Raw genomic sequence first — 25,081 nt, 5'->3', positions numbered from 1 at the left:
GTTTTCCACATTTTAAAGCCTCTGAAACTGAATGGTATCTTAAAATGATGTCATTTTAAAATTACTGCTGCTTGAATAGCTGTCATGACATGGTTGTCATTGCTTGTGTGTATGCAAAAATTGATCATACTTGTCATAATTTTGCCTCTTCAGTTAACCTAAGTGTATTGTTGATATTAAAATGTTAGATTTAATTGTCATATAATCTGTAAAACAAATCAGTTTAGAAATTCATTGTATATACATATACAGAGAAAGAATTCAAGCATGCAGATGTAAATGTAATTGTATTGAAGCAAGTAGTTATCATTGGAGAAATGATGAAAATGTCTTATATTCTTACAAAACAACAGCCAGCTGCTCTATATTATGTAAGAAAGGAAAATATCTATGAGTAGATATAGTTTTGTTATATTTTATTAGATGAGCTATAACAAAAAAGACTCTTTCAAGAACAAAATTTTTTAAAAAAAGACACACATCAGAATGAAACTGATCCAGGGTAATTATAAATTGTATTTTAAAATAATAATACATTTGAGAATATATTTGGATCCCAGTGAGAAGAACTTAATAGAAGAGAAGAAATTGAATTCTGGGTAGAAATGATATATTTCGGGCCAAGGTTTTAAAGCAGTCGTTGTTTCTCCCAGGTCCTAGGCCCCTTGATGCAGATGCCAAAGAGGAAGACACTCAGTCTTTAATGACAGATTGAATGACAGTGGCCCCACTGAAATAGATATCCTTAAATAAATGTTTATTTTCTGTACCAGGTTTTTCTTTTTAAATAAAATTTTGGTCAATCTTAACTAATACATTGATATTGTGCCATTTGTAAATTAGTATGACTGTCTAATAAGTAATCTCACAATGTTTCAGGATCCTTAAAAAGGTATGTCTACTTTTAATACATTTTAACTAAGGCAAAATACTGTAATTCTTCTCTAAGGACTTACATATCATTTGTTATGTAAGTCCTTAGAGGTAAAAACGAAATTGCAGTTTATCTTAAAGAATAAGTTGGAAACAACATAACTGCCCATAGTTTGGGAATAATATCAAAATGATAATGCATCTTTACAAAATAATATTCTTTAGCTATGAAAACATGCCTTGGAGTACTGAAGAATAACTTTTAAGCCATCAAAATATAATAAATTAATAAATAAGATATATCACTATGTATTAAATTTTTCATTTTTTAAAGAAAAAAACAGAGGAGTCTTTGAAAAGTTTAACCATCAGTACCAAGGTGGTGAGATTATGCATGTATGCACTTTATACACTTATGTGGTGAACATCTTTCCTATAAATTATTGTGACCCAAAAATTTCATTAAAATTTTGACTATTTTAGTGGATTCAAAATTAATAGCAGTTAGAAGTATACATTGGCTTTCATAGGTCAGATCATAATCATAATTTAACTAGAAATGTTTGGTAGAAATGTTTCCATAATAATATAACTATTTGAATAATATGAATTGTGTATAAAGCATTATATAGTAGATATTTGTTTTAATATATTATGCTGATGCTATTAATATGTAAAATAGATCAATGAACAAAATTTCCTTAATGCATATCTAGAAAATATCTTTTTGAAATAAAAAAACAAAATCTTGATCAAGAATAGAGGGAAAATATATTTTCTAAAATGCATCATTTCAATGGCCTTCTAAACTAATTCATAAAATATAAAGAGTATATTTAAGTCAGGGAAAAAAGTGCACAATGCATCTGTTTCTACCCAGAGAAGACTTTCTAGCCCTGTATGAAATATTTGTATAATGCAGACAGATTCCACCCTAGGGAAAGTCATTATCTCTGCACTATTTCATTCCCAAAAGTATTAATTTTCCTCTTTGATTAGATTTAAAGAGAATCAACAGTGAATGGATTTGCCTACAGCTAGTAAAGTGCTTGTAATACAGAGCTGTTCAATAAATATTAATTATATCAATAAAAATATTAATACTCATAAAAATGTAGCTAAATCTCCAAAATTAGTGATATGTAATATTATGCCTTCTACATAGCTAAAGCCATGTTGTATGCAATAATATTAAAATATAATTAATTTTTAAAAGTTTAATACATTTTAACTTCCACTGACATGGTTATAATTTTTACAGTGTGAGAGAGTTGTATTCAGATGTAGGCAATTTGACTACAGACTAAAGGGCCAGGCGATAGAAGGAAAAATGAGCATGTAGAAGTAGAGCAGCTTCTTGGTGACAGATGATTATGTACTTGTAAAAATTTATAGCATCCCAGCAAGGAGAGAATGGAAGTCCTTTGAAGGCAGGAACTGTGTTCTATTTCACTCTGCACTTACAGCTTCTATGTCAATAAAATTTACAGAGTGAAAATGATGTAAATTTTTGTTAAAAATAGACAAATTTTGTTCAGTTTATTCATTAAATTCATTTTGTTAAAATAAATAAGTAAATGACATTGAACAATTATATAGCTCAAGCAAAGAAGTGAATCGTACTATATAAGTCCTCCAAACACCCACAATCCTATCAAAATCTTCAAATTATTTTAGTTAAATAGCACTTAAACATAATTTTATGTAGCCTTCTTTAGAAATTTAATCTTGAAACATTTCATATTTTTCTTGTCTCTCTAGATTGAGAAATATTGATTTAGAGAAGCTTCACTGACAGCATAATAAAAGAATGTTCAATTTAAATGATTGATTATAATTACATTTCTTTCAGCTTGCTTTTAAAGAGTAGAAGAAACTAATGGATAAGTTATTACTTATCCACATAAGTGATAATAAGTCTACATTTTTAATAAAAGCAAATTATAACATCTGTCTCTTTTAATATTATGAGTCCATAAGAAGGATTAGTATTCATATCCAAAATAGATTATAAAATATCTACATATGAGTATAAACACACATTGATACACGAAGGAAATACAACAAAGAATCTATGAGTTGGGGCTTGGTCACAGTTATATTATGAAAAATACTTGCTCTTGAACAAAAACTATTAGATATTTCTTCAACTAGGTTAAATAGTCCTTGGAACTAGATAAATTTCATACAACTTTAAATTGGTTACAATACTAATGGCTGACTAATACAAGTCGTAAGTACCACTAGGTGCATGTTATTTTTATTGATGGAAACTTGATCTTTACTAGAAATTAAAGACTTGAGAATCAACTGCAAGTGTAGTATAGAACTCCTGTTCTTAACCTAGATAAAGTTTATCAATCAAGGCAGACGTTTTATGTAGATAGTGGATGTATGATGTTTTTAAATAAACATGTTTGTTCATATAGAAAACAATGATCATGAGTGATTTATGTACCTGCTGCCTTTAAAAGTTGGTTAAATAGTAACCCAACTAAAACTAGCTAGAAGAGCAAAGGATATAGAAAGACATTTTTATTCCTTTAATCAGGTTTCTTGTTCCATTACTTTCTGTTTGTATCAACTGTTCTTTCCCTTTTTGGGGGAATGGTGGTGGTCATTAGGTTTATTTAATTACTTACTTTAATGGAAGTAGTGGGGATTGACCCTAGGACTTCATGTGTACTAAGCATGCACTCTACCAACTGAGCTCTACCCTTCTCCCCAACCATTCTTTCCTTTTGTGTCAGCTTCATCCTCAAACTGGTTTCCCTCAAAGAAGCAAATGACTTCAGCAAATCCAAGCTTCCAGTTACATATTACATCATGAAGAAAATGTCTGTTTCAAGGTTCTCAGAAAAATTTCTGAAATTCAAGTACGTTGAACAAAACCTGAATCATTCTTGTGTTCAGGCTAATGTCACACACACACACGCACACCCATTGTTCTATGCCTGGGATTTATGAACTAGTCAATGGTGGTAAGAGGCACAGAATCATCCCAAATGGTTTAAATCATAAAGCAGAGGGAATAGTCATGCCTCTTCAAACCATTTGCTACATAATAGGTGAAGAGAGGAAGAAATGTTACAGAGAAACCTCAAGATAGTGAAATAATCATGGGAAGAAGCGTGTGTGTGTGTGTGTGTGTGTGTGTGTGTGTGTGTGTACATATACATAATTAATTAATGGGGAACATTGCAGAACCACGAGATTTAAAAATAAAGGTTGGTGAAGTAATTATGCCCTGTGTGTGTAGATCCATATTCTTGCCATGAAGAAGCCCCAACGGAATGAAAATTGAAGATAGTAAAATTCTGCTGGAGAGTGGGGGGGCCACTTTCTTTAGAGGAAGAATTATCAGGATACTAGAAAGAATCACTTTTTCCTTACTATTCCTAATGTTAATGCTTAGTCTTATTTTTGTAAAGCAAGCATTTCAAGTATTTTCATGTTAGAGTGGTATTTTACTACTGTTACAGTAAGATTTTTCTGGCTATGACTTACTAAATGAAAATTTATGTGAAAGTCATGAGGGAAAAACACACTTTCAACATAAATATTATTTCGTATATTCTTGTGATTTATAAAAGTATTTCAATTCGTATGTTATATGCAATATACCTTTATTTTCAATATTTACTTTCATTGAGAGGCTATGCAATATAAGATTTATGTTCCATAATCCTGGTCTCATTGTTTTATCACAGAAAATCACAAAATAACATTCATCTGAAAGAAAATTCTCTTCTTTAGTAAATGTCACACAGAAAAATAAGAGCATGATTCGTAGAACTGAAATTAATGCCAATAATGATAAGCAGCTGTGTGGTTAGCAGTAGGTTAGAAGACAGTGGGTACTAAGTTGTCTGAATAGACCGGTTTTATAACTCAAACTGTTCAACTGTAAATATATGAAATGACTGGATGCACACACATCAGTTACTCTTCTCCTTCATGTTCCACTTTCATCGACAATTCAAGCAAATGAGCTGACTAGTGGATTATTAATAAAAAGAATTGATTAGCTCAGGGCAATGATAATATTATTTAATGTGGCAACAAAAATATTTTAATAACTAACAATTATAATAATAAGTTTAATAATTTATTGATTTAGAGTTTTTCATTTGGTTTGCACAGGAGTCACGAAATTTATGTTTATTTTCTTTCTTTTTTTAATTTTCGTGTAGCTTATGGGTTCCAGGCATTTAAGGAAATTCCCATGACAAATGTTGTTGGATTCAGTTTGCTCATTTTTGTTGAGGAATTTTGCATCTATATCCATGAGTGTTATTGGTCTGTAGTTTTATTTTCTTGTAATGTCCTTGCCTGGTTTTGGTATTAGATTAATGCTGGCCTCATAGAATGAGTTAGGAAGTATTTTCTCTGTTTCTGTACTCTGAAAGGGATTACAGAGAATTGGTAAATTTCTCCCTTAAATGTTTGATAGAATTCACAGTCAACCCATGTGGGTCTTTAATATATATAGGCCTCTTCAGATTGTCTGTTTCCTCTTGTATGTGTTTAAGAAAATTGTATCTTTCAAGGAATTGGTCCATCTCATCTAGGTCATCAAGTTTGAAGGCATAGGGTTGTGCAGGGTATTCCTTTATCTCCCTTTAATGTCACAGGATCTGGAGCAATGTCTACTTTTTCATTTATGATATTAGTAATTTGTGTCTTCTCTTTCAATTTCTTATCCTGACAAAGGGCTTATCAGTTTTATTGATCTTTTCAAGGCAACAGCTTTTGGCTTCATTGATCTTCTTAATTAATTTCCTGATTTCTATTTCATTGATTTAATTCTTATTTATTCTGTTCTGCTTACTCTAGGTCTAAGTTGTTCTTCTTTTTCTAGTTTCCTTAGGTAGAAACTTAGAGGACTGATTCTAGATCTTCCTTTTTTCTCTCTTACACGCATTCGATGATACAAATCTCCCTTTAAGCACTGCTTTCACACCATCTCCCAAATGTAATGTTGTGTTTCAATTTTCATTTTGTTCCAAATATTTTTTACTTTCTCTTGAGATTCTTCTTGTACCTATGTTTTGTTTTGAAGTATATTGGTGAATCTCCATGTATTTGGATATCCTTCAGTTACATTTCTGATATTAATTTGTGTTTAAGTCCATTGTGATCTGAGATAAAACATTACATGATTTCTGTTCTCTTAAATTTCTTAAGTTGTATTTTATGGCCCAGAATGTGGTCTGTCTTGATAAATGCTCCATGTGAGCTTGAGAAGAATGTGTACTATGTTGCTGGATAAAGTCGTCTACAGATGTCAGTTATACCCTATTTACTGATAGTATGGTTGAGTTCACCTATCACCTATGTCCTTATTGATTTTCTGCCTGATGGATATGCCCTTTCTGACAGAGGGGTTTTGAAGTCTCCAACTATGATAGTGGATTCATCTGTTTCTCTTTGCAGTCTATTAGTTTTGGCCTCACATAGTTTGACACTCTATTATTAGTGGCCAATTGATTTTCAGCTAGGGTGCCACAGTAATTTAATTGAGAAAAACAATCTTTTTGAGTAATGACTCCGAGAAAAATGGTTATCTATATGCAAAAGCATGGAACTAGATATTTACCTCCCACCAAATACAAAAGTTAACTCAAAAATGAATCATAAACCTAAATGTAAGAGATAAATGTATAAAACTCATAGACGAAAATATATGAGTAAATATTCATGATCTTGAGATAGACTGAGCCTTCTTAAAAATGGTATCAAGAGAAAGAAAAATACCATATGAGATCGCTCATATGAGTAATCTAAACAAACAAACAAACAGCATAAATACAAAACAGAAACAGACTCATAGACATAGAATACAAACTTGTGGTTGCCAAGGGGGCAGAGGGTGGGAAGGGATAGACGGGATTTCAAAATTGTAGAATAGATAAACAAGATTATACTGTATGGCACAGGGAAATATACACAAGATCTTATGGTAGCTCACAGAGAAAAAATGTGACAATGAATATATGTATGTTCATGTATAACTGAAAAATTGTGCTCTACACTGGAATTTGACACAACATTGTAAAATGATTATAAATCAACAAAAAATGTTAAAAAAAAAACCACAGGTGAAAAGAATATATACACAAATTGATTTCATAAAAATTAAAAATGTGTTTCAAAGGACACTGTGACTCACAGATGTAGAAGACAACCTTATGGGAGAAAGGGGGTGGGGAGAGATAAATTGGGAATACCAGATTTGTAGGTATTAACTACTATATATATAAAATAGATAAACAACAAGGTCCTACTGCATGGCACAGATCACTATATTCAATACCTTGTAATTGCCTATAATGAAAAAGAATACAAAAAGGAATATATATAGGTAGATAGATATAAATGAATCACTAAGCTATACACCAGAAATTAATACAACATTGTAAATTGACTATACTTCAATAAAAAAGGACAGTATGATGAAAATGAAAAGTCATCCCATAAAATGGGAAAAAAGATTTCTAAATCACATAGATGATGATAAAAGTGTAGTATCCAGAATATAAAAGGAACACTTACAATTCTACAATAAAAATACCAGTAACCAAATCTTTAAATGGATAAATGATCTGAATAGATATTTCTCCAATGAATAAATATAAAAATGCTATACAAGTAGAAAACATTTTGGAATTAGATAGTGGGATGGTTGCATATCTTTGTGAATACACTAATTGTACTTGAAAGATTGACTACTATGGTATTTAACTATATATCAATACAAAATCTTGGTGTGATTGTCAGAAAGTTATACAAATATTATTATCTCTACTTGGACTAAAATTATTCCTTAGTATGTTTTTGTTTTTGTTGCAGCGGTAGCTTTTAAGTCATTTGATGTGAAAGGGCTGAATACTAATATTTAAGACTTTGAAAGGATGTAAAAACCAACTGAAATAAGAGAAATAATTAGAAGCAAATTGATTATTAGTCCCTCTAAAAAATAATATGAGTACATTTATCTAAATGCTCAGTTTAAACCATAATAACATATCTTAATATTCAGTTTAATCTTGGGATTCAAATGGCCTTTCCCTTAAGCTTAGATGCATATGATTTCACCTGACCAGTGCTATTTTTACTGATACAACATGAAAAATAAACTATTAACTGTCTTGTCTCAGCAAAAACAACTCCAGAGCAGTGCTTGAACCTGCTTGATGAATGTAAGCTTGGCTTCGAGAGCAAAATTAGTACAATTTCTTTATTTCTATTAAGTTCAATTATAAACTCTGGTTCAATTTTCCTTGTTGCTTATATTCTTGCTGTGGGAACAGTAGCCCAAACAGTGCACATGAAGGTTTGTTATCCCTCTAGGTAGGGACCCTGAGTACTATGTGCTTGCCTTAGTTTGGAGATTTCCAGGTATAATTCCTAGGGGAACGTGGTCCCCTGGAGAGGTAGGGACTTTCAATATATGGAAATCTTTAATAACCGTAGCATGAACACAAGGCAAGTTGCATGCAGTAGACACTTGAAAGTCTGCTTTCCACTTAAGAATTAATACCCTGGTGAGGAACATATTGTACAGTTTATCACATCAGGGATAAGCCAATTATCCATCCTTGAGATTAGTAGATTCTCTTAGGAGAAATGAATAATTCCTGAGAAGCAGGCTGGAGACTCTCTGAAAAGAACAGACTGACTACTGTGGTGAGAATAGCTCCTGGATCGTTGTTCCCCCTGGTGAGCTCTGTTATGCCCACAGGGTGGAGTGCTTTATACAGAAACATTCTGGTGATTTGTGGTCAGGGTCCAATTACTACAAGATTGAAAGTTGGTGTTAATATGTGAGAATAATTCCAGCCCCAAAAAAGGACTTGGTGAAGGGGATCTGCCCAAGTATTAATATCCCATAGACCTGTTACTCTGAAGGATGAGCTATGGGATTAAATAACCTAAATTCACTTTCCTCACTCTCTCTGTTCTTCAGTCAGTTTCCTATTGGACTCAAACTACAGAAGCCCTAGCGAGGAGGTTCCATTACTGCAGTCCACCCAGGTCAGTGCCTGAGGGCAGAGAACAAGAAGGAAACTGTGAGACAGTGTTTTACAAGGGGCAAGCAAAATGCATTCAGCATACTTCATTTGGGGCTTTCTTTACAGAATGCTTTCTAACCTATCTAGATCTTAAAGTATCTGTAATATTTCATGTCATTTCTATAAGGCCATTGGGTGAAGTGTTTGTGGTCTCCTCTACGTAGAAATATCCGACCACTTAGAGTTACACATTTAATCAGGAGTCTCAGTGTTAGGTCCTCCCACACTATGGATGACTATTTCTATTGTGCATTACAACCCCAGCTCCCAATTGGAGAGGCTAAAATCCAGGTCCAAACACCATCAACTAATTTCATATGAGCCTAAACTTTTAATTCTGACTTTAAGGTGCTTTTTGTGTCAACTGACATGAAGTCTCAGATGTGCATGTATCTCATTTCTTTTTGCATAACTTCTTGTTCACAGCAGGGAGTCTTTGCATCAACTTAGTGTGCTATTATTGTTTTAGCTTTGCACCACCTCTGTCTTTAACAGGTCTATGGGATATTATAATACTTGGTACACAGTTACAGTTCACCTTACCCAAAATTGATTAAATTGAGAGACTCAAAAAACTGAACTAACAGATTGACATAAATTAATTTCTATTTGAATGTTTTGTTTAATGTTATGAGTTACCAACGACTTACCAAATCTTCAAATAACTGAATATCATTTATACATAAGTTATTTTATCATGATATTTCACTCTAATTCTATATAATTAATAGCTAAGATATTGAATAATTGTCACAATTATTCTTCTAGCTGTTATTTGCAATTGTGCAATGAATTGCTGTTCATGTACTGAGATTTTTAATAAATATTTCTTCTATTTTTTATTATTAATATATTATAATATTTGTTGCAAGTGTTTTCCCAGGTTATTTATTGTTTTCATTTTTGTGTTTGTTTATTAAATATTACATACAGTAGAATGCACTCTTTTTGGTTTACATTTCTATGCATTTTAACAAATGCAGAGTCATGTAACCACCACCACATCAAGATAGTTCCATAATCAAAAAGAATTTCCTCCTGTTAACATTTGGTAATCGATCCCTCCACTAACACCAACTCCTGACAAAATCTAATCTGTTTTCCATTTTTATAGTTTCCCCTCCCTAAATACCTTTTTAAATTTTAAACTATATTTAGACTTCAAGAAAAATCATAGTGATAGTACAGAAAGTTTCTGTTTATCCCCTACCCAGTTTACACTCAAGTTAACATCTTACATAATGTTCACAATGTATACAATTATCAGAACCAGTATGAAAACTAAAGACTTTATTGGAATTTCATCCATTTTTTTCCTCTTTTATCCCCTCCAAGATCCCATTCAAAATTCCACCTTATAATTGTCTCCTTTTAATCTCCGTAGGCTTCTGCACTCTATAATGGTTCTTGAGTATGTCATTGCTTCATCATGAACACTTCCAAGTCCCCACTAACTAGGTATTTTGCTAAACGTCCCTCAAATCAGGTTTGTCTGAAGTTCTCACAGTATTGGACTGAAGTTATGTATTTGTCGAGGGCACCAGAAAAATTATATTTCCCTCTTAGTCCATCATGTTATGTTTTATCACTCTTCACTACTGGTGATGTTGATTTTGACAAAATAGTTAAGGTTTCGGTCAAGACTGTTCAGTCTAGAATTAATGTCTTTTCTCTATAGTTAACGAATATCTTGGGAAAGATTTTGAGAATATACAAATCCCACTTTCTTATTTGACTTTTAGTTGTGTTTATTTCAGCTGACAAACCCTAGTTCAGACTTTGCATATGTAATTCAATTTATAATTTACTCTGCAATAACTGCCTCTGGATATACGCACAGAGTAGACTTAACCACATTTCTCTGGGCTAAACTTCACATCACTTTGTCTATTCTTTTAGATTTCATGGCTTCACATTTTTAGAAATTTTAAAATTAAATGTTAGCATTTCTATTAGTTCTCGGGGAAATATAATATAAATGCTCATTGGTAAGCCAGTTAATCAAAACAATAAAATTCATGAGATTTTTTAAAAAGAAAACACAGACAAGATAAATCTCAATTCAGATTTACTTAGTCTAAGCTAAGGAATTAACCTCCAGTTAAATTCTATAATTTTTCTAAAGAATCAATTACTGCATATGTGTATCTTTGTATTGAAAGGATGACCAAGGAAGCTGTTTTTAATTAAAACTAAAAGCAAATGTTATGCAAGTAGACCAGTTTTAATCTTTATGGAGGGTTAAAAATAGAAATATTATAAAATGGGTAGAGTTGTTAATAAATAATCCTAATCCTAATATGTTTTCACAGAGGTTTTTCTGACCCAGCTTCACCTTAAAGCTGCTGCTGCTATGTTAAATTTCCACAGTATTTAATATGAATATGTCAAACAACAAAATGCATTCCTATTATTTGTTGTTGGTCTATCTTAGATGATTTTGAGCTTTTTAAATTATCTTGCTAGTTTAAAGTGAATTTATTCTCACTCTCTGTTAGGTTAAAACTTTCATGATTATTCTCTTTTATCTTTAAATAGTTCACTTTCCTCCTGCCTCTGCCCATCATAACACTTGAATGAGGCTGGAATTCCCACTGCTTGCTGTGACGAAACCAGTTACACACAAGACTATACATATATCATGCGAGATAACTCTTTCCCCACATAATTACAGATCATATTCTCTCCTTCCTCAATTGTCCATTTAATAAAATACCCAGATTCAGCTAATAAGTGAGTGAAACACTTTTTTTGGTCCTATCTGCTTTCTTCTTAGTTGCATTCTGCTTTAGAGAGTCTGAACTTGCACCATGATCTCAGACTGCCAGCCTCCAGAAGAGTGAGAAATTAATTTCTGTTGTTTGTATGCCACCCAGATTAGTAATCGTGAAGCACAAACTAAGACCTTTTACCAAGGAAGATACACAGATGGCAAATAAGCATATGAAAAGATATCATTAGAGTAATGCAAATTAAAAGACATTCGGGATACCACTACACACCTGTTAGAATAGCCATAATCCAAAGCACTGACACCACCAAATGCTGGCAAGGACATGGAGCAACAGAAATTCTCACTTGTTACTGGCAAAATGGTAGTAACTGGGGAAGACAGTTGTAGTTTCTTACAATTCTAAACATTCTCTTACCATATGATCCAGCAGGTGTGTACCCTTACTTTTTCTCTAAAGGAGTTGAAAACCTATATCCACACAAAGGCTTGCATATGGGTGTTTATAGTAGCTTTATACATTATTGCCAAAATTTGAAAGCAACCAGGATTTTCTTTCTGATTCATGTAATCTATACTTCATATAGATAATTAACTAAATGCAATGTGGGAAAATGGATTTGATGCTGGAAAAAAGACATTCATAGAACAACTGATAAATCCAAATATAGTCTGTAATTATTAGTCTCAAATCAAATTATTAGTTGTGATCATTATACTATAGTTAGATAAATTGTTAACATTAGTAAAAACTGTGTGAAATATATAGAAACTATTTGCATCATTTTCATGACACTTCTTTAGAGCTAAAATTATCTCAAAATGAAAAGCAAATGAAATCAATAATCGGTCCTTTCAATAAGTGTTCAAAGAAGTGAATAAACTGCTGAGACAGCAAATAAATCAGATGGTAAGGGAAAAAGTTTAGGGGAGACCTTTTTGGCAAGACAGCATTTAAGGTGATTTAAGATTTGCAACATTATGTTTACATGGTAGGTGAAAAGCACTAGACAGAGAGAACACCAAATTCAAATACTGAGTACACAAGCTAGTCTGGCACAAATTAGGAACAGTTATAAGACCAGTATAGCTGAAGTATAGACAGGAAAGAAGAGATAATGATGGGAAAAATTCAGAAGGGAAGAAAGGGAAAGATAGTGTCATAACAATATGTTTATAGCTTAATCTCTATGCATTAAGACAACAGTGAAAGGTTTAAAGCAAGGGACTTTTATGATGAAATATTTTCAACTATTTAAAGAAAGGAGTTTGCATGATAAAACATTTTTCGTTATTTAACATAGTAACTTCGTGCTGAGTGTGCTAAAGATTATACTGCACAAATGCAATCAGTAACCTTAATATCTTGCTGTCTGACTTTCAATTTTCTCCTCAAAGTTGATTAGGAACATTTTTTTAAAAAACAACCCTGCAAGCTATTATTGTGAGGACTTCTGAGTGGTAATTTGATGGAAACTCTATGGTTGTTTCTTATACATGTATAATTATGGCCAATTATGTTTTAATGAATATTTATAGAGACTTTGAAACATTGAACTGGATGCTAAGTGTACACTTTGTAGGTGAGGAAATTTAGAGTCAGAGACGTTGAGAGAGTTTTCTAAAATCAAATGGCCAGTAACAGCTAGAACTACAAATGAGGATTCTCACTTTCTGGCTCTCAACTTGTATTTGTAACTCCTAAATTAAAGTTCACCTTAGTACAGAGAGAATGACTTTAACTACAGTGTGATTCCACTTTTACCAAAATCTTTTCATTTGAATCAATAGGTAGTATCTACCAAGAAGGACTGCTTGTATTTTTGTGATAGTACTCCTCTGGGTTCGCTTTTTTCAATTAAAAAAAAAAAATTAGCATATGTTTACCTTTGCTACCAGTGTCTGCTTATTAATTGTAATAGCCATCTCTCTAGAATGTTCAGAGAATTTTATATGCTCTGATAATTTTTGAACATTCTAATTTGATTGTGTTTTAACAAACGGGTATAAAATACTGGGATAGGAAGATGAATTCTTTGTCTTTGTTGTATTTGGATATCCTTGTCATGCTATTTTTTGAAAATGAGATAAATATGTAATGCGTGCTCATGTAACAACTATGACACACACACAGTTTGAAAAAAAAAATGAAGATAAACTCATTATTCCGTTCCTCAGATTTTACCATTCTTAACAAATCATAGTTCTTTCCAGAATGTAGTATATACATGATATATAGGAAAAATGCTTTGTAGCTAAAATAATCAATCAGACAATGTCCCGAATAGGGCAGGAACTAGGGAAATCTATTAGGCTTTTGTCTTTGGTCACTTTTCAGGTGACCCGGCTCCCTTTCCACCCTTTTGTATGTTTTATCTAAAATTCAGATTTCTTGGTAAGCGAATCTAATAAGCATAGCTTAGGCTGTGGTGTCATCCTTGTGGCCAGGACATCAGGATGACAAGAGCGCCCCCACTGGAAGCACAGGGATTGGTCAGGGCACAAGCCAAGGCAGGGATTGGTTATAGGCAGATTAAAAACATCTTCCCACTCAGTCAGTCACACATATGCTTGGTGCACATGGGTATGCGCAGCTACCTCACATATACACCCTCCACTTAATACTTGTTGATTTGTCCTTTTCATGAGTAAAAAAGAGATACTGCACTTTGGAAACTTAAATAATGTTAAACCTATTTGGCAGTGAATTTTATAACACCTGATTTATTTACTTTTTTAAACATATTTTTGAATGCTAAGAAAACTGACTTAAAAACTCACAAATTTTCATGTATAAAGTCCAACGTATAAGTCCACTTGACAAACAATTATTGAACCACTACCATGCACAAGGACCTGCTACTTCAGGAAACAAAGGACAGTTAAAATCCAGAGCATAGCCTTTACGCACTTACCGGCAATTGAGGGGATAATGTTTAAGTATGCACATCATTGTGATAAGATATTATGCTTTTCAATTATTACTTTTAAATTGTCTTTGGTATGGCTGATTTTACCAAGCTTTGAGGAGGAGAGAGTGATCGTTTTGCGGCAGAGATAAAATGTTTAATATTGTATATGACACACTTATTAAAATATCTTCAGCCACTCTGTCATTTTCTCTGTCCTTCCCTTCTCTTCCTCTCTCTAAGCAGTTAGGTTAAGCACGCACTAAGTGACCACAACAACAAAGCCACAACAAGAAAGTAAGAAGTCCTTCTAAATTACTTATGAAACCAATTCACTTCTCACCAATTTCTTTCAGAACTTGGCTTCTTCCAGTATATTTAAGGACTTACAATATATTTTGGCAAGAATAGTGTATACACTGGGATTTATAAACTTCTCTTTAACTCATGAGTATAGAAATAGAAACTAAGAAGGCAAAACAATATCAATACTTAAATAATAATTTTTAAATTCTGTGTAAAAATTGCTGAATAGTTTGGAAAATTTGCTTGCACCTTCTGAGGTCCAAGTCAGTGGTATAAACATTTGAAAATAATGCACAAGGCCTGGTATAGATTTTTTCCCCCTACATTAACCCAGTTACTCAGAATGATTCAAGTGAATTGAATGCATATAATAAATACAGTCAAGTGTGCAATCAGAATGATAAAAGTAAAGCAGGCAGATTCTGTGAAGTAGCCAGTTTGTAGATTTGTTGTTGTTGTTGTTAAGAGGTGAAACGGAATGGATTTAACAGTTCTGCAGGAGTCCTCTATTTTGGTGTCAGGCACTAGAATGGCTAGTCATCAGTGTGACATTGCTGTACCATTTGTAAATCTGTGTGCATATGTGTGTTATCCAGGGTTTTTATCTTCCTTGAGAATCTTGAGGGTAGGAAAGATGATTAACAAGGTGGAATTTGACATTTCTGGGTAAACTAATCAAAAACATATAAGAGCAGTGCAAGACCCACAAAAATCCTCAACCTGTATTCTGACTTATCATTATGATAAAATTTAACATTATGCTGGACTTCAGAATTGTTAATGCATTCAAAGGCAAGCAATCCAAGGATCAGTGTAGCTTTTTATATTCTTGAGGATAAGAGGATAACTATCTGTTAAGATGTTATTAATGATCCCTTTATTTTATTATTAAATTTTAAATTAATTATTATTTATTATTATTATTATTTTATTTATTATTATTAATTCAATTCCATTCAATTCCCTGCCAATAGTGACACTAAGGGAAGGAGGGTATGAAAAGATATTTCTATCTCTTCTGTAGTATTAATGATTGAAAATAAAAGTTATTTGTAATATTTATTTAATTCATTTTAAGAAAGGAAATAATTTCACATGTTCTTGTGAAGTACCTATGGATACATGCTTTTTTTCCTTAGCTTTCTTGTCAGTTGGCTAAATAGTAAGTTCTGACAATTCAGACAAATAAGCAGTGTAACATATAATTTATGATAATCATGTGAAAGACCGCCAGAAGCTTCCACCTTCCTTCTGATTCACACACACACACACACACACATTGTTATTAATGTGTTTATATAAGAAGTAATTATATTTTGATTATTTTGTATACATATGTTTATATAAAAGGCTTTATAGTTATACATATGCTACAGAGTATAATATATGCATACATGTGTGCCTGTATCTCTATTTTGATTTCCTTATGAGAAAATAAAAGCACTAATAAGTAGGGTTCAACTATTTAAAATAAAATTTTCATTTCTATTTTAGCAAGAATTTGTGTATCAATTTTTTAAAACTTCTTTAATCAGTATTTTTCATCATTAGTTATATTTTGCTTTGACATACAGAACATAGAGAAAGTTTATTTCCTCTAAAGTATTTTGCAAGCTTAAGGAGGCATGAGAAAAATTTTTGCTTAAGGCAAAAGTTTACCTTTATTTTGAACAAGGTGTTCTATCTTAATGAAGACAAAGTACCTCTAACCCTGTAATCAGTTTGCCTAGGAGGATTGAATTTCATGCTTATAATTACTCCTTTATGAGGAATGTCTGTGTGTGCACACATGTGTATCTGTGTGGATCTTATGAAACAAATTGAATGTTATTTAATATATATGTATGCATATGTATGAATATGCATACATACAAATACATGCAGACTTTTTCTAATTATCTAACAAATTCATACTTGCATTTATATTCTTATTTAGTCATGTTTGGTGCTTCCACGCATTTATTTTATTAGAATGCAATGAGTTTCTATATGTCAGCTATATGTGCTTGTTAATTTCAGGCAACCCTGAGGCTGACAGAGAAGGGCAAAAAAGTAGAAAAGGAATGCAATAAAAGAAAGGGCATTATCTCTCTGGAATATTGGGAGGGCTAGAGAAACATGCTTAAAGCTAGATTTCTAGGAATCATGCCTTAATCTGCTTTGCATAACCGGCACAAGGTCAGTTCCTTTGCCACTGCCACTGTGAATGCAGTAGCCAGGAAGCTCCAGCAGTGTCTATGATTCCTGCCACGAACATAGTCTTCAACAGCTGCTCCTGCCACAAGCAACAGAGCAACTCTGCATCATGAATGCAACCTTGCAAGCACTGATGTCTCCGGAATTGGAATGCTTCTGTTTCCACCTTCCTTCTGCACTGTTCCTGTTTCTTCATATCGCTCAAGGGCATCACCTGATAGTATCCAAGCTGAAGAGAAGCCTGGAGAAGCATATGTTCTAGTTTTTACTTTGGGTTGATAAGGTGGAAAATTTCCCAAACTGTAGAGAGATGTTCAAAATGTACTGGGAGTGAGACAAATGAATGATACTGTTTTTCTCTGTTCAGATGAGTACATGCTCACTGTAGGTTGGAAAATCACTCAGCCCTCTGTCATGTGATGGAAAAATTCTTGTTCAAGATCACCTTCTGTATTCATTGGGATGCAGACCACATACTCAATGACACCATAATGTAGGTGAAATAGTATAAAACAAAACAACAGTAACAACTTGAGCACAAATTTACTGTTAGTATGACTTTGTTAATTTTGTGCAGCTGTCTGTAAAGTCCTAGAAGAGATGAATGAACTGAAAGCGGCATTAACCTGACTGCCAGGGGAGATACCAGGGAGTAAAATCAGTTTTGTGAAGAGAGGTGCTCTCTGCTTACAGCCTGAAATAAAACTTGTCTGAGAATTCCCTCGCTCAGAGCCTTGCCAGGTTGAAAAAGCTACATATTTCTGTACATACTGATTTGGTTAGAAGTAGAAATTGTGAAGTGGCAGCTTTAACAATATATATAATTGAATCCCCAACTTTTCTTAGTGCTATCCATTAAGGTTATGTAGCCACATGAAATGGCAGAGTGAAACCACAAAACTGTTGTTTATAGTGGATAAGTGAAATGGTGTGATGAAGGCAGTAGCCATTAACCTACAGGCTAACCTAGACAGGCTGAACACAGAGCACAGTAAATGAAATAGTGTAAGCTTCAGATTTAAAGACTATGTTGATGTAAGATCCTGGCTGTGTTTAGAGACACGCACATGATTCAAGCTAATAGGTTATCTTTGAAAGTTTTGAGGGAGCTCTTTTGCCAGTATGGACCCTCAGGTACAGATTGCAGCAGCATGTGATTGTTCAATCCCTAAAGCAATTTGTAAGACCCCAATTTTCACCAACTCAAATAGGTATGTCTATGCAGCCTCTGCCAGAAGGGTATCATTCCTCGTGATTCACTCAGAAGTGACAATGAGTTGTAATGCATAAGATTCTTCCAAAAGCAAAACCAGGGCTTTCATATTGGCTAAAAGAGCAGATTTTTCTCACATTCACATCAACTAACATTGATTTGTGCTACAGATGAGTGATTACTTCAGGGTATCCCCTTGACTGTTTTGGAATAAAGGCGGTGTTTCTTCTTCCTTTGGTATCGCTGTATACTGTGTGCTAGCTGAAGGTAATTTTTTTTTAGGTTACAGGTTATCTGATCCTAAGAAACAACATTCTCATATGATGGATTCCAGTTTGTAACAAAGAACATACAGGTTAGAGCAACATACAGGTTATTTGACACATTTGGCTTTGTTCTCTCTTGACTTCCACACACACTAAAGCCTCATCCTTCTTTACTGGGTCTTTTAATGGGTTCTTCTTACGTGTTTGTTTGCTTGTTTTTTGTTTTGGCTGGATTTGGGGGTGAGGGGAATATTTCCATACATCCTGTGTCCTGACAGCTTGCATGTAGCTTTTCACAAACTCAAGCCCTCTACTCTGTTGCAATAGCTTATTTTAGGCAGCCTCTCTCTCACCATCATGAAGTGCCTAGAATAAACTACAGAATACCAAAAAAAAAAAAAAAAAAGGTGAAACATAAGCATGATTTAGAGATGAAAACACATAAAGAAAAAAACAAAGATGAAATGTGCATATGATTACTATTTTTGAAGGAAGAAAAAAAGAGCCAAAATATATTGAGTATCTGTTAGAAAAAATCCTACATGTATAATAAAGAAACAATTTGAAATTGAAAAGACATATTGTGCAAAAAAAAGTAGAAATAATTGAAAAGATAAATTTAATTTTGATTAAATTACTAAATTCAAGGAAAGACAGAATCTTAAGATTTATCCAGAAATAATAGCAGATCATTTCCAAAGAAATAAAGCTTGCCCAAACTTTGATTAGATGCCAGTGAATATTAGAAGAAGATCTAAGAAATGCTACAGAAAAGCTTATGAAACTTTTAATGTTTACTCAGTCAAGGTGGTGTTCAGTGGTAAAAGTAAAAAAGAAAGCCCCAAAAATGAGAAAAAGAACTGAAACCTTTCTGAAAATCTGTTTGAACATTTAATTCTTCCCTACTCACAAAATGGAGAAGTAGTATATTAAAAAGTAGAAATAGGTAAGCATGAGCAGTATCAAAAAGGGCTTCCTTTAATTTGTTCCTTCTGTCTTTGGGTCTTTCCTTTTTCCTTCTCCTTCCCCCATCCCCTCTTCCTCCTCCTCCTCCTCTATGGGAGTTGGTTGTGTTTTGCCCTAACCTTGTCAATGACTGTTGGTTTTGTTTTGTTTGCACTCCCGTCTCTGTTTTCTCTCCTCTGCTGTGTTCCTGGAGGCAGAGCCTCCAGCAGACTCCCAGACTCTTATTTCTTACTGCTTTGGCTGGATCAGGTAGGTGGGAAGTACTGACAGCAATCAGAGGATGGGAGAGACCAATCAGAATGTTTCTTTTCAACTCCCTACTTCAGTGCCTCTGAGCAGTATCTTAGTTGCATTCCTGAGGACCACAACTCCAGGCTGACACCTCCGTCCTACGACCTAGGTGCAGCTCTTGCTGACGTTGGCGATGCTTTCTTCCCTAGCCCCTTCAGCTGTGGGAGTAAGAACTTGCCCATTGCTGGTTCCGTGTACTCTATCATCCATGGTTTGTTCTTTAATCCTAGCTTCTAGGTAGCCTTTGTATTAAAATCTTTTAATTTGAATCAATGGAGTTAAATTGTTTTTCTTGCCAGGACCTTGACTGACATATTGTTTTTAGTGACTAGAGAAATTTCTTAATAAAATGAATAAATTTGAATATTAACAGATCATACTGAAGACCTAGTTGTTTGCTGTTCATGAATCTGTAGTGATTTCATATTGCATACATGATTTCAACATGGTTACTATCATTAATAGAAAATGTAAATGCTTCAAATTGGGGATCCATAGGGAAATTAGCTAACCTCTACTCAAGAGCTTAAATAGTTCTACTATTTTATTTTTACAAAAGTAAGTTCTGATATTCTAGAATCAGGAGATCCAAATGCAAACAAGACCTCAATGACATATTATCTAATGAACAATTAGAGGCTAGGAAGAAATTTCACTTGAAAAATGACAAACATGATTTTTATTAGATTATGCAAATTTCCTGTGCATAAGGGATTATCCCCATTGGGGGACACTCAGGTCCAATTTTAAGGTGAATGGAATCTCTCTTTTTGGATCCCTTTCCATCGATAACATTCTGTAGAATAAATCAGTTTAAACAGCACTTGAAGGGCAGACTCAGAAAAGCCACAGAGGTGTCTAGGGGTGCATCAGAATTGCTGATATAGCAAATCCAGAGATGATTAAAAGGATCCATCCAACACCCTTGTTACTTTATTAGTGGAATTTATGGGATGTTTGGTGCATCATTTCTGCATGACCATTGCAGCAAAACTGATGCCTCTTTCTCCACCTCTGATCGACTCCTTAAATCCCTGCTTTGGCATCAGTGGAAGAAATTCTCATCTTCAAACCCTCCACTTCTTCTATTTCATTCCCCTCATTCCTCTCCAACCAGAGAAAAAAAGCCAGACAAAAAGAGATCTATAAGTTATACCTGGATTTGATGTCTGATATTACGTGAAAGCAAAAAAAAAAAAAAAAAAAAAAAAAAAGGTGCAGTAAACTTTTAAAATTGTCAAAATGGATCCAAAATTTTTATGTTTCTTCAGAAATGACCCTGAGAAAGAGTTTTAAATAATATTGAATTGTTTAATGTTAGAAAATAGGTTATGATTTGTGTTAAGATTTTTTAAATACTGGAATTTCACTACCCCTAGGAATCAGAATTAATTGGAATTAACTTTAAACTTAATTTATAGTCATTTTTTAAAATAAATCATCCAGTGGTATTGAAGGAAAAACAGTTATGATAGGGCCAACCATTCAATACACATAACTTACTTATGAAAAATATTCTTTATAGCTTATGCAAAAGTTGATTTGCAGTTATGCCAACATATAGTATAACTTATTCTAGAATAGAAATTTCATTAAAATATTGCTAAACATTTTCTACATATAATTTCATATCTGTAGTGTTGTGTAACTCTAATGAGAATTGACTTAAGTTCAGAAAATTGCATTTTAGCATTCATTTTGATTGTTGTCTCACCATAGCTTGATTTATTTTGTAATTATTCCTTAACTGAAATGAGTACATGATGAACATACCAGGGAATTACTAAATACCCAAAGGTATGCTTTTTTTTTAATAAGAAATTGCAGTATGAAAACATGTAAACTAAATTTCAAAGTGATTTTATTTATTCCCATAAACTCATTTTTTTGATGAAACGTGCTTTGGGGCAATATTACAAAGAAGATGTGAGGGAAGATTTACTAAAAATAGCCTTGTAAATGTAAGTATCTTTGTGGAAATCATAATACTTTAGTGAAGAGAGCTGTGAGTTAATTGCAGGGAGAGACAGTGTAGTACACAGGCATATAGATTTGGTATTAATTATATTATTTCTGAACTAGTGATGATTTAAAATTGGGTATTTTACTGTTGGAAAATAGGCTAGAATAATAAAAATAGTATTAGCTTAAAGCACAGATATTATTTGGCTGTTACTGTGATTCAAATATTCAAAAGGTAATTTCAATGTATGTAAAATGTAAAGATTATATGGATATTTCTATTACAGAATAATACTTATTTTCTTTTTTTTTTTTAATTCTTTTACATGATAGCTTGAACTAAAGTAATAGGCCAGTAATGGATTATAACTTTTTTGAAATGTTATATATACCATTATCGGTTATTTAATTTTCTAGAAATGGTACCTTTGATTGTTTAAATTATATGAAAACCACTTCAGAAACCAATTTTAATAGAATAATCAGCATCACTGAAAAAATAATTGATACCTTCTTTTTAAACAAGATAGAAAAATAAATTTATATCACTTCAATAACACAAAACTAGTAGGAAAATAGGATTTTAACAACATAGAATTATTACGTTTTTTCATTTTCTACATTCTTTTAATCTACTTTTCTGTCCATATAAATACATTCCATCTTTGTTATGCTCAGAACACTAACCTAAAAATATGTATATATATATATATATATTGATTGAGCTTCATTAAGTGAAGTATTTTTGGAGACTGATTGCAAAGTCCATCCAGAAACACAGTGATATATGGCCATTATGCCTTTTGGGGTATGGTATTTTTAAATACATTATATGAATATGAGGACAGACAGCTGATTTTTATATGACAGACTACTTAAATTTTGGAGGAACTGACTCCATTTTTTCCCCTGGAATTTGTTCTTTAATTAATTTACCAAATTTCTTCCCAAGAATACCATCCCCAAAAGGAAAAGATACCCTCTCTTGTAAAAGAGTATAATACCTGTAAAAAAAAAAAAAATTAATAATGGAAACCTCAATTAAATAGAGTCAGGAGACCAGAAGGGATAGTTCTCAAGCTGTATGATGATAGCTAATCTCAACAGGAAAAAGAGATTCCTCCTTTTTTCCTGGCAAGATCTCAGCCAGTGAGAGACTGTCACAACTCAGCCAACAAAAACTCATAGACTCTTTGTTTACCATAGCCCTCCCAATTTCCTTTCCCCTTTATAAAAGAGTTCTCCTCTCATTTTTGCTGAGGACTTGCATGTAGCTTACCATGGTTGCAGATCTCAAATTGCTGATTACAAATAAACCCATTTTTGCTGAAAAATCAATGGGCGATCTCTTTGTTTTAGGTCAACATTTTGGTGACTGATACGGGGATCCAGAGAAGACCCTTCACAGCTCTGAGGCTGGTGAGCAAACAGGTAAGGAACCCATTAAGCCCATTGTTGCTCACTGCTTTTCTTGCTGACCCCAGGGTTTGAGGGTAAATCTTTCTCCTGGATCCCAGCTTCTACCCTCTTTTCAATTTAAAAAACCCTCCAGGTTTTATTCAAGATCTATTTTAAGAATTTGTCCTTTCTGGTCAAGGCTGTTTTTGGTGTGTACATACACTTTTGACACTTCAGGGTGATTTTAAAATCAGGCTGTCTCAACTAAAACTGGCTAGCCTCTGGACCATTCATTTTGGAATAGGGGCTGTTTTACAGGGACTGTACTGAGCAGATTCTGGTTTGGCTTCTCCAGGATCAGATTACTCCCTTCGAGCTGGCTGGTATTAGACCTGCAGGTTATTTGGCTGTGTAGGCTATTTGAGCTATCTAGTCTGTTTGAAAATTATTTTCTTACTCTAGAGAAAAGCCTCTGAGCAATGGCATCCCAGTTATCTCAATAGTTTAAGGGCACTCCCTTCTCGCTACAGAAACCCTGGCCAATTTTATGTTAGAAAACCACAGTCCTTCCTCATGTACATTTCCAAATGGACCAACCTAACCAAAGGCAATTTAGAGCATCAAAGGTCATTATGGGGAAGTTTTAAAATCCCCCAACTTACTTTACCATAGCTCTAAAATTTCCAAAATGGAATGGAATGCCTATTTTCATTGGCTCCCAACTGTTATTAGAAGCCTAAAACTGTCTCTATAAAATATGACTTTAAGATTAACTGATGCAAAGGAAAGATTAAATAAAGATAAAATGGGCTTCCAGAACCTCATGTTCTTCTTCCTTGGCTCCTTTGTCTCAAGTTCTGCCTCAGGCACCATCTTGTCTTTCTCCCTCAGCTCTTCATGCGGAGGCCTCGACTTCCTCCTTCCTTTCTATACCACCTCTGTCTCCTCTGTACCCTCAGTTCCCCCACACTAATTCTCTCCCTGAACTTCCCTTTTTCTCTGAACCTCTCCCCATTCCATTATCCTCAGAAATTATCAGAATCTATCCCTTAAAGCATCTAAGGATCCAAATGCTAAACCCTTAATTCTTATATTCCCTGGACTGAAGCTAAACTGAGCCATCATCAAAGATTTTCCCATAGTAACCAAAAAGCCTCACAAAATTTGCTGAGGAATTAATACAGTCTTTCAAACTTACCAACCTTTCTCTGATTTGTACCAGCCAGTCATATGCTTGCTGGTAAAACCCAGGCCCAGCATTGGATGAAAATTGCTAATTGGGGAAATTCCTGAAAGGTTTCTGGAATAACAACTGGGAAACAAGCCTATTAATTTATTACATGATTGGGCTCGGGTAATTGCTAGGCAACTTCATCAGGCAATTCTTAGGGCCATTCCAAAGCCTGTGCATTGAAACAAAATTCAGACTTGAACACAATAATCTGATGAATGATTTATGACTGTTACAATTTGTTAGGTAGTTAGGTAAGTGGAGGGGAGGGAGGATGGTCCAGAAGGTGGCATTATGCCCCCTCCAGCATAAAGGGACTTAACTTCTAAATAAGTGCCAGCAAAAAAAAAAAAAAAAAAAAAAAAACAAAAAAAACCAAAAAACTAGACCAAAAAAAACCCCCCAAAACTGGTTAAAACCCAACAGCCACGACTGCACGGTAGCAGAAAGGACTTAACCTAACCAGACATGACCAATGTTTACTGTGTTATAATTAATATTGCAGTTTGGCACCCCCTTCCACGAGTTTTTCTGTGTACATTATGGGTAAGGACATGTGCCAAGGGCCCAAACATGACTAAGAATTCCATGGACAAGAGCCATCAATCAATCAAGAGACTACCTCTAGGCGAGTGTATTAAGAGAAAGGGGGGACAAAAATCAC

The 25,081-nt window shown here is 33.6% G+C and overlaps 2 long non-coding RNA genes across 13 annotated transcripts in view; one reads left to right on the top strand and one right to left on the bottom strand.

Annotated features, from left to right (window-relative positions):
• LOC135321303 (uncharacterized) overlaps positions 1-25,081 on the bottom strand; it is a 277,107-nt gene that overhangs the window by 88,783 nt on the left and 163,243 nt on the right. The window lies entirely within an intron of this gene.
• The window catches only part of LOC105092120 (uncharacterized), a 207,766-nt gene that overhangs the window by 88,136 nt on the left and 94,549 nt on the right, over positions 1-25,081 (top strand). For all 10 annotated transcript variants that reach the window (XR_010380944.1, XR_010380949.1, XR_010380950.1 and 7 more), the window contains exon 4: positions 23,148-23,219. This is a non-coding gene — a long non-coding RNA (uncharacterized LOC105092120). The remainder of the gene's footprint in view (positions 1-23,147; positions 23,220-25,081) is intronic.

The sequence above is a fragment of the Camelus dromedarius genome, chromosome 5, assembly GCF_036321535.1.
Source record: "Camelus dromedarius isolate mCamDro1 chromosome 5, mCamDro1.pat, whole genome shotgun sequence".
NCBI lineage: Eukaryota > Metazoa > Chordata > Mammalia > Artiodactyla > Camelidae > Camelus > Camelus dromedarius.
This window is presented reverse-complemented; position numbering and strand designations above follow the sequence as displayed.